This window comes from Mauremys reevesii, linkage group 9 (assembly GCF_016161935.1).
Source record: "Mauremys reevesii isolate NIE-2019 linkage group 9, ASM1616193v1, whole genome shotgun sequence".
Lineage (NCBI taxonomy): Eukaryota > Metazoa > Chordata > Testudines > Geoemydidae > Mauremys > Mauremys reevesii.
Genome location: NC_052631.1, coordinates 38,629,772 through 38,642,024, shown reverse-complemented (window position 1 = coordinate 38,642,024; position 12,253 = coordinate 38,629,772).

Sequence of the window (12,253 nt, the reverse complement as noted above, 5' to 3'; positions counted from 1 at the left end):
TTAAAGTTCAGCAACAATTTGGCTAGCCCTGCTCTGGAACATGGAAATATCTCTAGTTTAAGCATTTACTTATGAATGCATTTGTACCCTATGCATTGGGAGCTCCAGAACCTCAAGAACTTTTATTATTTTGGAGGAAATATCCTGGATTTTCTTGGCCAGTGGTATCCTTTTATGGTTCTCTGGCCCAAAGAAATCTGCCAAAGATTGATAATTTGAGAGTTGCTTGGAATCTCCGACCTAATGGAATACAACTGTGTCTAATGTTTAAAAAGCACCTACAGACCTGAGACTAAAGACACTTTTTCAAGTATACTGATCCCCATATTGGCTAAGGCTAATTGGCCTCATAAATGCTGACCACTGTTGGAAATGTAACTCCCTTGGTGCTACATTAGCTCATATGTTTTGGGAGTATCCCTGTATCAAGCATTTCTGGTATGAAGTGTGTCAAAGGACTAATTTGGCATTGAATACTAAGGTGGACCCCTCCTCCTTAAGTTTCATTCTTGGATATATTCCTGATACTTGGAGACTACCTGATAACAAGGTGGCATGGTTCCAACATGCAGCTTTGGTTGCTAAAAAATTAATCCTGCAAAAATGGCAAAGTCGATCCCCACCAAATATTGATGTCTTGCTCGGTGATATGGGTGACCTAACAGCTAACAAATGCCTGGCATTCCGCGGAAAGGGAAGGCCCAAAAAATGCAAAGAAATTTGGGCTGACTTTTTAGAGGTCTATGATTAATGTAGGCCCTGAAGATAGATATGTTGCTTCTCCTCTCCTCACTTTATCCTACCCCTATCTATTTACTTGTGTATTCTGATTAATCTTGCAGTTTGGTATATTGGTTGCATTTGGAAAAATTAATAACAAATTATAAATATCCCCCCTTCATGCAAATTCACTTCAGCAGGGTTTGTAATCCTGTTTATTTGCTTTGTCACAAATATTGGATGAGCAAACTTCGGTTGACTGAAATGGACAATTTCACAAGTACTTTTACAGTATATGTGTGTTTGTCTGCAAATGCTCATATGCATACACATTTGCACAACTTTGTCTACTGAAAGTATTCATGTGGCCTTTGGTTTTGAAAGTGTCACAAATCAGGGCCTGCGGTGGAGCTAGTCTCCAGGCTGCCTTATCAGTACAGCTGGCCTGCAGTACATGCTGGCTTCTCAATGCACCTGCCCACCACTGTGCATGCTTCTGCGTTACCTGGTTCTTGCTGCTCCTGCCTTGCCTCTGTGCTCCTGCCTTAAACCCTTCCTTGCCTGATACCCTGCTTGCTCTAGTTCCTGACCTCTGGCTTGAGCCTTGGCCTGGTGTTAAGTTTCTGCCCTCCGGTCTAACCCTGGCTCCAGTTTCTGACTTACTGTCTCTGGTTCTGACCCTAGTCCTTGGGTCTTGATGTCCATGCTGCCCACTAAGCTAGACTGACCTCATCCTGGTTGGCTAACAGGAAGTCATCCAGTCAGGGAGCAGAAGGAATGTCAGTACCATGTAACTTAGGTGACCCGATACTAAGTTAGGGATAGGGAAGACTCTGAGCAAGAGGCACAGGGAGGGAATAGGCTGCATGGAACCCATAGGTAAAATATATCACACATTCTATTAATTGAATACTTTCAGATACTTCCTTTGTGAACAGGAAGAGAGCGCTAGATTCATTGGATAAATGGTTCATTGTGAATAGTTCACCCGGCTCTAAAAATGTTGATAAATGACTGCCCTAGGATATTTTTAAGGAATATACAGTGTAGCTGTGGAGGCAGCAGCCCTTTAAAAGTCACATTACTAATCCTACTCTGTCAGCCTAGAATCCATAGAAGTCATATTTTCTTAGCCCTGAATGCTTTTAACTAATATATATATATATATATAAAAAGAGAGAGAGAGAGAGAGATGGATCCTTTTCTTAAAATCTCTCATTCACTTTTATGCTTTTCATTTACCACTGAAATGCTCGCTGCTACTTCTTCACTCTTCAAACTCCTGAAGACATTTAAATATATTGTTTTAATAGTACAGCATTGAAAGAGGAAATCAATATAATTTATGGAGCCTTTGAGGCTTCCCTTCTCCTGCCTCTTTGTATTTAGTGAAATTAATTGTCAGGCTAATATAAATGAGTGTTATGCAAATGAACCAATTAATGCAAAATGCCTTGATTTAGGAAATAAATTTGCTTTCTGATTACATCAGCATTAATTCAGAATAACTCCACTGAAGTCTGTGAGCCAGATCCTCAGCTTGTGCAAATAAACCTAGCGCCTTTTGCCAATATACATGCTGGCGATCTGGTCCAGTGAATTTATTCTAAATTTACGGTAAACCAGGGTAGCTGAGAGTGGAATGTGGCCCAATATCTTATTTTAAATCAACAGTTTAGTTCATTCTCTTCTTCCTGAAGTTGAGTAACAGCAAGAAATATAATTATTCCATGAATCCACTAGCACTGAATGATGAAGTTAGGAAAGACCTCTAGGGAGATCCAATCCAACATGGCCATCAAACAAGGTTTTCCTCTACCAATGAAAAGTGTGCAAGAGTGTAACAATACTTGTCTTATAAAATTCAGACCAAATTTGCCAAAATGTTCTTCAAAGTTGACACAAGTCTGGGTAGAAGGGCAAGCAAGACTAGGCAAGCAAATTTGAGTTGATTTATTGGGCTAGATCATCGGGGTCGTGGGGAAGGGAAATTTTGTAGTTCCATTTATTTCAGATATTTTAAAGCCAGCAAGCAGCAATATGGTCATCTAGTCTAAGCTCCTGCATAGTAAAGACCAAAGGAATTAAATATCAGTGGAACTAGGTTGATTCATACTATCTGAGGAGCTGGCCCGTACCTTTGAGCAGCAAACATTACTAGTTTTGTTTGTTTTACTTGGAATATTTGAATTTGTTTAAACCCAAATCTTAAAGTGGAGCTCTGTTTACATAAACCCACACAAACCAGGAACTTGTTTGCATGAACGCCAGCTGCTTCTTTCACACAGCATTGATATAAATACCATTAACATATAAGCAGAGTCTGGATGAGCTCTCCCCTGACATCTAGTGGTGAGCTGTGGAAAAAGACTTTCAGAAGCTGATCTCGTTTGCATGGACATACCCGCGGTGCTTGCCCAAATGATCACTTGTGGCTGGTGGTGGATCCCCAGTCTCCTTGTTATTGGGGCAGGAGTAATAAAGCGTTGTTATCCTTGTTGTGTGAACCGAGGGCAGCGGAACTGTACCTGGCATACCCCAAAGGGAGGGATTCACCCTCAACTGAACAGCACTTTCTAGGCAGGGAACATGGGTTCCAAAGCCCAATAAGTTGAGAGAGGGTGGGCACAGGCACCTGTACTTGGGGGTGTGGCCCATGTTTAAGGGTCCTAGACACCATTTGACCCTTCCTCTCTCCATGGTATAATAAAAGAGGTAATTTAGACTCAATAGAGAGTCTTGTTACATGCTACAGAGCTGAAATCACTGATATCTGGGTCTAAAGATTAGACCTACTTTGGGACAGTGTCTTTACTGCAAGAGACTGCCCAGTGTACACCAGCACTGAGGCTCCCCCGCTAACACCTGAAATCACTGAGAGCTGTGTTAAGTGTGTGGGTGTGGGGGGGAGGCTCTGAAGACATCTTGGCAAGCGGGCAGCTGGTGGAGAGGCGTGACAAGTGACCAGCAGGGTGGCTGACGGAGAGGCATGGCAAGCAGCCAGCAGGGCGGCTGACGGAGAGGCATTGCAAGTGGCAAGCAGAGCAGCTGGCGGAGAGACATGGCAAGTGGCCAGCAGAGAACCTGGTGGAGAGGGCCAGAGCAGAGCCCCACAGAGGCGTGGCAATTGGCCATTGAGACGACAAGCGAGCGCCCGAGCAGTGCAGCATATAAGGTACTTCCTTATGCCCCCGCCTTTCACACAGGGTGGGAGGTGAATTCTGCAGATGAACCTCTGAACTCTGTGGCTGCACTGGTCAAGGACAGCAACTGTGAGTGGGGTACAGAGAAGGGACGGGCACATTAAAGGGACTCTTGGGTTGCTGGATTTAAGACCCTGAGGGGAAAAGGACACTGTCCAACTTATTTGGGGGTGAGTCTTTTGCTCATGGTTTATCTTTATGAACCCTAGTTGTGGTGTTTTCCCAAATTAACACTGTAATTCTATCAATGTACTGCTTGTGTCACTTGTGTTTTCATATGGAGCCAGAGGTGAAAGTAAGCCGGTACAGTCTGGTACGGCGTACTGGCAAGAGCCGGTGCTGGACTGCACCGGCTTCCGTGGCGGGGATTTAATGGGCTCTGGGCTGCGGGCCCCAGCTCGGACACTGCTCTGTCAGCCGAGCTGGGGTGGGGATTTAAAGGGCTCAGAGCTCCCGCAGCTGCAGGCAGCCCAGAGCCCTTTAAATCCTGCCGACGGCTCGGGCGGCCGGGATGGGGCCGGGATTTAAAGGGCTCAGGGCTCCCACGGCTGCGGGCAGCCCAGAGCCCTTTAAATCCCTCCCGCGGCTGGGCTGGGGCCGTGATTTAAAGGGCTCAGAGCTCCCTGCTGCTGTGGGCAGCCCAGAGCCCTTTAAATCCCGCCCGCAGCTCCGGCGGCCTGGCTGGGGACGGGATTTAAAGGGCCCGGGGTTCCCCGCAGGAGCTCCGGGCGCTTTAAATCCTGGCCCCAGCCAGGCAAAGCTCAGGGTTCCCCGCGGCAGCCGGAGTCCTGGGGCCTTTAATTTGCCCCTGAGTTCCGGGGGGCTCCCTGCCATCTCTGCAGCTGGGAGCCCCTTGTTGATTTAAAGGCCCTGGGGCTCCCAGCCACAGCCGGTGCCCCAGGGCCTTTAAATCTTGAGGTGCCCCACGCCCCCCTCAGGACTCCGGCAGTACCGGTAAGTCCTGTAAGTTATTTTCACCCCTGTATGGAGCTCTACATCTCCCTTCTGCAAGTCCCCTCCCAATGGAGCAATCCTGCAGGACCTAGATTCCCTAGGGCTGGGTTCCTCCAGCCCCAGAACCGGATGAACACACACCCACCCACACATACATTAACAGAGCAAGTCTGAGAGGACCGGGTCAATCAGCACTGTCAAGCTGACCCCTTTTATGTCTTTGGACTCACTGGGCTGGAGGAAGCAGCACATTCAGCTGCCTCTCCTTATGTGCCTCTGAGCTCCATGGACTGGGTCAAGCAGCACATTCAAGCTGTTACCCTAATGTGTCCCAGATTCAGCATGTCCCTATCCCCACTCTCACATCACAATTGTAGTGGCAGTAACCTACTAGATGACCCTATTTTGGGCGCTGCAGGAGAAGATGGAGTCCCAGCGGAACTGATGCATAGTTTGGATCTAAGCATCAGAACCCTGACTAGAGGGTGAGGGCTTGGCTACACTTGAGAGTTGCAGCGCTGGGAGTTTACAGCGCTGGTCATCCAGCTGTGTAGGAACAGCGCTGGTGTGTGGCCACACTCACAGCTACCAGCGCTGGTATGTGGCCACATTTGCAGCATTTGCAGCGCTGTTGGGAGTGATGCATTATGGGCAGCTATCCCAGCGTTCAAGTGGCAGCAACGTGCTTTTCAAAAGAGGGGGGTGGGGTGGGGCTGTAGTGTGACAGGGAGCGGGGGAGAGAGAGAGAGTGGATTTTTGGAGCCAACACTGTGTGTTAGCTTCCTGCCTTGCAAAATCAGAAAATGTTCCTGATCCCTTACCCTTAACTCTTAACTGCAAACAGCCTGCAGCCAACGGACTCCCTCTCTCCCCTCTGCCCCCGCTGTTTCTGTCAAGCAAACACTCACTCCCTGCCTGCCTCATTCACAGGGGTTATCTCATTTGTGATTGTTCACAGTCAGGTACAGATTGATCACAGCAAACAGGAGGTGTTTGATAAGCAGCTCCTGGAGCACCGGAGCTCCGGAGCTCTGAGTTCACAACAAAACAAAGAGAGGCTGCATAACAAAACAAAGAGAGTAATTTACTTAAAAGCATTCTGGGATATCTGCTAATACCCTGGAGGCCAATAACAGCGCTGGTGTGTGTCCACACTTGATGAGCAGCGCTGGATCACCAGCGCTGCACTCGCTACACCTCAAGCAGACCAGGTGTTCAGCCAGTGCTGCAGCCAGGGAGTTGCAGCGCTGGATGTGCCTTGCAGGTGTGGACAGTTACTAATTGCAGCGCTGGAAAGCCTCCACCAGCACTGCAACTTTCAAGTGTAGCCAAGCCCTGAGTAGGGATTTTTGTAGAGAAAATACAATGGTTTAAGGGAGAACACTAGATTTGTTTATAGGTAAGCTGATGACTCAAGTGTTTTCTTTAGGCTAGACAATAGGAGCTGATCACTCTTGGCTATGGGTGGTGTTTTCTTCCAGGGGGCTCACAATGCAACAAGTCTGCTTTCAGTATTTTGGATATCAATCAAGGATTCATTACTAGAATTGGACTGATAATTGCTGAGCTGGATGTGTGCAGGTGTAGGTTCATTAGCACCAGGAGCAGAGATTCCCATGATACAGTGCTTCCCTGCTTTTTCTGGTCCCAGAGTTCAGTGCAGTTCTCTGTTCTCCATTCTGTATGCAAATTGAGATGTCTCCCTGTCCCATCTCTCATGCAGATGAGGCTAGGGGAGTTGTCTCTGCTCTCCATTTTGTATGCTAATGAGATGTCTTAATCTTGTCACCCTTGTCAGGAGGGGTCTAGGTGTGTCTCCCACCGCCCTTCATTGCTCTCTGCAAGTCTTTTCTCTGATGGGTTTTGGTTTAAGCAGAGGCTTGTGGGTGTGGTGGTGTCTTTCATGATTCAGACAGGCTGGATACTGTGCCCTGGTTCCCCAAAAACACAGAGCTGACTGGTATCAACACGCACACACACTCTCTCTCTCTCTCTCTCTCTCTCTCCAATTTTCTTTTGGAAATAGAATTTGGACCAAAAATTTTCAAGCAGCCCTCTTATCTATCAATAGCTAAGGGTAAAAAATGTGTATGTAAATACTGATGGTTATGGCAATTCTGCCAAATTCTTTTGGTTTTCATTCATTTAAAGGACATTCTAAACAAAGTTTCTAGATCTCAGTGCCAGTTGTATGTCTATATCATGAGGTACTGTGTGCAGTTTAATCTGACCTAAAATAAAGAGAAGGCTACATTTCTTGGTACCATGAGTGTCTCAGCTTTTACAAACTGAGATATTTTTACAGTGCAATAAGGGATTCAGGTCCTACATTTCTAATATCTGTTGTGTAAAACACTGCTGGATTATTTTCATGAAAGTCTCCTGGCAAAGCACTTAAGCATTTCAAAAGTGTACAGCTTCTTCTTCAAAGTTTCCGACATGGAGAAGTGTGAGTCAGGTACAACTATATGATGACTTTTCATCTGTCAAAACTGAGCCACAGAACTTGGCAGGGCTGTGGTTTCTCTGCAACCTCAATACCCAGAGGAGTTTGCAAACGTAGGTTTCTTCCTTGGGTTCCTGCCAAAAAATCTCCATAGGGAAAAATATATACTGTCTGGATCTGCTACTTTTTATTTCTTTCTTTCTTTCCCTCCAAAGAGATTGAAATATTTCCTGTTAAGTCAGGGACAGCTCAGGTTGCTTTAGTAAAATGCATACAAGAGGTCATCTCCAGACATAGAATGCAGGTGTGCTTGATGCATGCGTGAGCAAACCTTACCCCTTTCATGACTGATCTATTTAAAATGCAGTATGTATACTAAGAACATAAATGTATGCTGAAGAGGTGAGGGTTTTTTTAGGAGGTGTAACCATTCCAAGGTCTGGCATTCTCACAAATCCAAACACTGCCTCTGTCTTAGTGTGTGCTTGTGCGAATGCGCACACACAATCACATATTTTGTAACAGGATGCACATAGTTAGAGATGGAGAAACCAAACTATTAAATCATCAACTCTGTTCAGTGTGTAAGCACTGAGAGAGGATCAAGAGAGTGCAACGCTCGGCTGTTAATCCTTCCTTCATATATACTGTTCTGTCTCATCAAGCACCTTCTGCAAGCAGACTTTGTGAAGTTTCTATACATAATTCAACTGCAGTTGCCCCTATCAGGAAGCTATTTATTGTAACAAAGTCCACTTCCCTTGAAAGGTAGGCTATAGTCTCCCCCAGAAAGGATCCACAGATACTAGATAAGGTTTTGGGTGCTGTCTTAAAAAAAGCTCAAGTTCAGGAAATACTGGTAGGCTTCAATTTATAAAAGTTTAAACTTTAGGGCCAACATTTTCAAATTTGACTGCTTAAAGTTATGCCCCTTAACCCATATTTAGGCACCTTAATAAGTGTCCTGAATTACAGAACAAGTCTATAGGAACTTGTGGTATTCAGCATCTCTGGCAAACATGCCATTTATTTAGGTGCCTCATATGGATTTAAATGTCTAACTGTAGCCACCGACATTTTTTAAATGTTGGTCTAATTTTCCAGGGTTGCATGGGATTTATCAATGCAGTTCACATAAAGATTAATGGTGGTCATGTGGCTGTATTGCATGCAAGTTTTTGAAAAGTTAGGGCTCTTTGTCTTCTTGTGTCTCAGATTTTGGCTTTTTTCAGGCTTTGCTACGATACTGGGTATGTCTACCCTGCAAAAATAAATAATCGCAGCAAGTCTCAGGGTACAATGTCTACCCTGCAGTTAGACACCCATGGCTGGCCTGTGCCAGCTGACTCGGTCTCACGGGGCTCAGGCTAAGAGGCTCTTTTATTGTAGCATAGGGATTTGGGCTTGGGCTGCAACCTCAGCCCTGGCACCCTCCCACCTCAGAGGGTCCTAAAGCCCAGGCTCCATCCCAAACCTGAACATCTACACCGTAATCAAGCAGCCCTTTAGCCCAAGCCACGTGAACCTGAGTCAGCTGGCATGGACCAGCTGCGGGTTTTTAATTGCATCACAGACACATCCTCAGAGCCCAGAACAACTGACTCAGGCTCACACTGCGGGGCTAAGAATAGCAGTTTAGACCTTCAGGTTCAGGCTGGATCCCAGGCTCTGAGATACACCTGCCTCATCAGGTTCCAGAACCTGGGGTCCAGCCTGAGCCCAAATGCCTACACTGCTATTTTTAGCCCTATAGGACGAGCCCAAGTCAGTTGACCTGGTCCCTGAGACTTGCTGCCATTTGGCTTCTTTTGCAGTGTAGATATGCTGCCTGTCACTTACACCAACAGTCCCCGCTCCCCACGGAGCTCCAATGATGTCAATGGGACTACGTGTGAAGTAAAGTGCTATTCAGCATAAGGGTATCAGAATCTGGCACACAGTTACCATTTTCAGTTCATACCTTCTGCCATCACTGTGATTAACTTTGCCCAGGAATATGGTGCAGTTAAGTGTTTCCACAATTATACTCATTGCTACTCTAGTCAATGATTTAAAGGGAAGCACACTGTTTAGTCCCAAGTCATTCCAACAACTGGGGCAATGCAACTTGAGGGAAGAATAGTACACATAAAGAATCAGCTCTAAAGGAGTCAGGATATTTTCTGGAAACTTTAGTACTGTATCTACACTAGCAAAAATGGGACCCACAATCCATCATGAGTGAGAGCACTGGTGGAAGTGGTAGTGAGACAGAGCTCAGGCATTGTCACCATTGTGTTGTGTAGCCCTGCTCAGTACAGGGTGAGATTCCATATAGATAGAAGCACCTGAACTCCGTCTACACTATACCTCTTACCAGTGGGACCATACTGGTGGTGAATTATAGCTCCCATATTTGCCACTGCAGACACTACCTAGATGTCACTTCAAAATACAAGCCACCTAAGACAAAGTGGTATATTAACTAAAGTTTTTCAGATTTTAGACAAAGCAGTGAAAGAGATGGTAACCTCAGTGTTCTGGCTACATTCCAGACTGAATAATTACATTTGTTCTGTCTCAAGTCCCCCTGCAGTTTCAATATAACAAGCTGTTCTCTACTTCCTGCCATACTGCTGTGTAGTATTGCGGAGCACTGTTAAACAGATGCTAGGGTTCTCCTCAGAGATAAATGATGACATAACATGTATAGTTTGTATAGCATTTTGGTGCCTTTGCAAAGCTCTTTTGAGATCCTTCAGAATGAAATGCACACCAAAAATCTAAGATGATCCTTCTCCCTGTACGGCCAGCATGGCAACATTAACTGATGTACTGCTATATGAATTACTTTGGAATTTTTGTTTTTTTGTATTCAATTGTACTTACTTTATTTAATAATGAAACTTAGGTCACAAGTACACTGTTATATACTATACATTGATCCAGAGTTGATCGCAAAGATAGCCCAATTAATTGCTTGAATGCAGAATCCTAATGCTATTCATTTAGGGATAAACCATAAGCCCCAGTAGCTGAGACTGATAAGATGCTCAGGAACTGGGAAGGAATCATCTCCCTTCATCATCATCTTTATGGTGAACTAAGAAACAGATCCTCTTCGCTGGAGCCCCACTAAGAGGAAGTACTCATCAGATTGTTGATCCTCCATTTTGAGAGAAAACACTCCTCTGCAGATGGCTAATATCAGAGGGGTGCAAAGTATTTCAGTGAAATTGGAAATGATCAAAAATGCAATAAATTTCACATTTGAAAATCAGTCCCATTTTTGTGACCCCAAGCAGGTCAGGCACTAATCAATATCAGCAGGCTACAGAATGGGAGAGCTGGCTGGTGCAGGGCTGGAGTCCTACAAACTCTTCTGCTTTTGAAGAACTCCTCCTTTAAGAATCCAGTTTGTAGCTGATGGCACATCTGAACTAAGAGACATGAATTATTTTATTTTTAGGCAAGTGTTCACCATAATATTTACAGCAATTTACAAATATTCTGTTGCTGCTGTGTTAATGTAATACAGCACAGAACTGTCAAGGCCTAGGCTATAGGTTTATGCTCTGTATTAGGCACACGGCATTACAGATTGCTTTAAAAATTCCCCCAAATGATTCTTATTTTCTTATCCAAGTATCCTAGACTGACTGTTTCTTACATAGGTACAGCGAACATAATGGCAAAGTCGATGATTGTAGTTCCATTTCTTTTCATATTGTCTTTTTTTTTAAATTTGGTTGTTGTATTTCATTATCGCCTAGAGGCTTCCAGTGAGATGGTGCACAATTGTGCTAGGCAGGATATGTATGCACAGTGGGAAAAATCCTTGCCCCATAGGCAAGACCGACAAGGGCAGGATGGAAACAGGCATGGAATGACTTGCCCCAGGTCATGACCAGAGCCAAGACTAGACCCCCAGTCACCTGAATCCCAGTCCAATGCCCTGTCCATGGAACACAGGAACAGCTTTAAAGTGATCAGCCATAGTTTGCATTCTGCTGGACTGAAAAGGTGAAAGATGTGAGATTTTTGGTGGGGAGGGATGTCAGTGATCTCCATCCTTAACACGATTGACCAAACGGCTCATTAATTTACTAGATTAGCACTTAGGAAAATGCTCATAACCTCCCATTTACATCATTATAAAAATATACTGAAACTACAAAAAGTGTGGCACATTCCCCTGTTCATTCACTTTCTGTTGTCTTCTTCCTTCTCCCTGCATTTGTATGGTGTATCTACCTCCAGGGTAGGGTCCTCAGGGCAGGGACCACCTGACCCATTGTGGGGTGCTATAACACATAACTATGCTTCTATAAAACTAGTTTATTTTCACCTAAAGCCTGATTCAAAGCTCTTTGAAGTCCATGGAAAGCCTCCCCTTGATTTCCATGGACATTGAATCAGCCCTTTAATGTATATGACACTCCATTGCAAATCTCAGTTCTGCTCTGAGGTCATTCAACATTGTATGTGTGTCACATCTCTGTAAGAAACCATCATAAGGCCAGGCTAATCGAATAAGAATGTGGAAATGTTGATTTCAATGGAGCTACTGTCAGCGTAAGGTACTACTCAATGTGAGGTGGTGCTCTGTCCCAGGTGACTAGTTAATGAGCGAGTGATGTGGAGGGGAGAATGTGTTCCAATTTGCCTCAGGCAATGAACACCATTGTGTGACACAGCTGTTGAAATTCTCCCAGCAGACTTCCTCAGGGCTAGAATACCTGTCCCCACTATTTTCTTTCCTGCCCTGAAGGGAACAGTGACTGAATGCTCCTTAAATAGAGAGGAATAAAACCATTTTTGATCAAGGATAGGGCTGATCTGTACACTGCTGCTCTAAACCTTTACTGACTGTTTCTAAATTAAGTTGCATGCTGAGAGAGTCTCCTTAGGTTTGATCATTTGTATTGTATTAGAGACATGTCATAGAACA